This window comes from Vulpes vulpes, chromosome X, assembly GCF_048418805.1.
Source record: "Vulpes vulpes isolate BD-2025 chromosome X, VulVul3, whole genome shotgun sequence".
NCBI lineage: Eukaryota > Metazoa > Chordata > Mammalia > Carnivora > Canidae > Vulpes > Vulpes vulpes.
The window spans coordinates 112542015-112545218 of NC_132796.1; the positions used below are offsets into that span (position 1 = coordinate 112542015).

General features: G+C 37.1%; 1 pseudogene; it reads right to left on the reverse strand.

Annotated features, from left to right (window-relative positions):
- Window positions 1–545: 545 nt before the first annotated feature.
- On the reverse strand, window positions 546–1061 carry LOC112927675 (ATP synthase subunit d, mitochondrial pseudogene; annotated as a pseudogene).
- Between the last annotated feature and the right edge of the window lie 2143 nt (window positions 1062–3204).

Consider the following 3204-nt stretch of genomic DNA (forward strand, 5'->3'; position numbering starts at 1 on the left):
TACATATGTGTCAGAGAGAGACCAGATAAAGGTGACTGCAAGTTGTGACTTTAGATCTCTAGCCAAGTGGACTTGCTAAGAGTTCACCCTTGAATTCACCAGATCCCTTACCACAAGGCAGATCAGAGTTTGCCTTTTAGCCGTGGAAAAAGAGTGGATGAGAAGGGGCTGAGTGAAGCGTGTCCCTTCTTCTTACAAATTTACAAACTAAATCCCTCCCTTTTCCTGGGGAGAAGTGAGTGAGTTAGTGGAGAGAGGCTAAATGTGTTAAAAATCACACCAGAACAAATAAGAGTCTCCCAAACAATTGACTTTACAGGTTTCCCCTGGAAAATTTAGCCATTTATCCTGTTTCCCCCAACAATATGTTCATTTCTTCTTGAGCTTCCAGTTTATTGGCAAGTACTTACTCATAACACTATTTCATTCCTTTTTAAGATGCTATAGTGTTTTTCCTTGTTCATATTTTGAGTCTTAGTTTTCTTTCCCTTCATGTATTACTTGTGGCTTATCTTATTAATCTTTTTTTTTCCGTATCATTATTTTTAATGTCCAATGTTTATAATATGAGGGCCGGGGTATAAATTTTCAATTGGCTTGTGAGGCCAATAGGGATACTTCTTGTCTAATTTGGTTTCTGGGAAGACTTCATTCAGGTCCTCAATGGTCATCTGATCAAATGGAATTATATTCTTCATCTTCTCCAGCTCTTTTTCATATTCTTCAATCCTGGCCTTTGAGAGGGACAAAAACTCAGCACAGCTTTTCACATCTTCTTTTTCCTCAGCATCCACCTGGACAGTGTATTTATCCTCTGGCACAGGAACCTTCAGGGCATTAAACTTCTTCTCAAAGTCATCTACCAAGCCAGCCTTTGCCACATTGGCCTTGTAGTAAGCCCAGTTGATATCAGGTGGTTTCTCAGGAAGAGTAGCCAACCTGGAGGTAAGCATCTCATTCCAGGATTTCAGGGAGTTGGCAATGGCCTTCTGGTTTTGGGGTATGATCTCCCCAAAAGCTACCCAGTCAATGGTTTTTAGAGCAAGTTTTCACCCAGCCATCTTGAGATCCTTCACCGACCCCGGCGGCCCACCTCTTATTAATCTTTTTAAGTAATTATTTCTTAATGTTGTAATTGTTCTTTTGGTCTATATTTCTGTCTTTCTATTACCTCCCTTCTGGTTTCTTTTGCATTTACTCTGTTGCCCTTTCTTCCAGCTTGTTGAGCTAAACACATAGCTTATCTGTCCTCAATATTTTATTTCTGATAACAGATTTAAAGCAGTAAATTTCTCACAACACTCTGTTAGTTATATGTCACAGATCTTCTAGTTTAAACGGTGTTAGGACTATCTCACATTTTTTAATTATTTCCCCTTTAATCCAATCATTTAGTATGATTTTAGTTTCTAAACATTAGATTTTTAAGTTATCCTTTAAAAATCTAAGTTTAGTTTAGTCAAAGGGCATAGTCTGTAGGATAATGATTCATCAAGCTTTTTTAAGGCTTTCTTTGTGAACTTGTACATTGTTAATATTCAAGACTGTTCCCTGATTGCTTCAAAATAATGTGTATTAAAAAAAATAATGTGTATTATCTGTTTGTTGAGGGTAAGTTTTCTATAATCTGGTTTGTACTTATTGCTTTTTTAAAATTTAAATTCAATTAGCCAACATATAGTACATCATTAGATTCAGATGTAGAGTTCAGTTATTCATCAGTTGTGTGTAACCCCCAGCGCTCATCACATCACGTGCCCTCCTTAATGCCCATCACCTGGTTACTGCATCCCCCCACCAACCTCCCCTCCAGCAACCCTCAGTATGTTTCCTATAGTTAAGAGTCTCTAATGGTTTGTCTCCCTCTCTGGTGACTTCCCATTCAGTTTTCCCTCTTTCTCCCTATGATCCTCTATGCTGTTTCTTATATTCCACATATGAGTGAAACCACGTAATAATCTTTATCTGATTGACTTTTTTTGCTCCGCATAATACCCTTCAGCTCCATCCACCTTGATGCAAATGGTAAGTATTCAACCTTTCTGATAGCTGAGTAATATTCCAGTGTGTGTGTGTGTGTGTGTGTGTGTGTACATACAACATCTTCTTCATCCATTCATATGTTGATGGACATCTTGGCTCTTTACCTACTTTGGCTATGTGGATGTTGCTGCTGTGAACATTGTACTTATTGATTCTATTATTCATATCCTCTTTCTCTGCTTTCTTTTTTTTTGGGGGGGGGGAGCCCTTTCTCTTTTGATTTCTAGTTGCCTGGCATAACTATTTCCATCCCGTCGTTTTCACCCACCATACTTGTGATGAAGGCCTCACTTTGTCAGCATTCAGCACCTAACCCACTGATTATCTAGTGGGACAGATGCCTGAGCCTAAAGACTTTGACATATCTCCATGTGATCGTCCTAGGCAGAACCTTCTCTGCAAAGCCCTAGAACATCTACAAGCATTCTCTGGACACCTAGTAAGTGTAAAAGTCCCCCTACCTACATTCATACTTTTGGGGAGTGGAAATGAAACAGTTGAGACTTCCCCTAGGTGGGAAATTTTATTTATTTACTTGTTTGTTTGTTTGCTGGGAAATTTTAAATCACAGTTCCTTTAGATCTTTCACATCTTTACCTTTAATATTAAATATGAACTTTTAATGAACAGAAAGTGCATGGCTTTGCTGTCTATTCAGGTAGTTGAGATATAAGAGGAGTTCAGTAAATGCTTGAATGAGTAAGTGAATGCCACATAGATGCATGAATAAGCGTATAGGCAGCTTATAGGCAGCGATACTACCATTACTCTGAGGCACTAAATGTCAATGTTCACAGTCATCTGTAGTTATTGAGAATTATCTTTTGTTTAAACATTTAATTAACAGTGATACTCAAACATTTATACATGTCAATAAGCCATTGGAGTTTCTTTAAAGTGCTAATCGTGTCCTTTCCTTTGGCATTTTTGTCCTTAATTTCTCTATTTGTATAAAGAAATTATTCTTTAAATGCATAAAGCTCATACTATATTATGTAAAACTGTCTTTTGTCTGTCAAGTGTAACAAATATATTGCCCTATTTCTCATTTGTCTTTTGAGAAATGTGTTTATCGTCTTTGTCCTGTAGAAATCTTTAATTTTTATCTAATCATATTTATTTGTCTTTTTCTTTATGGCTTATGATATGGTTTTAAAAATA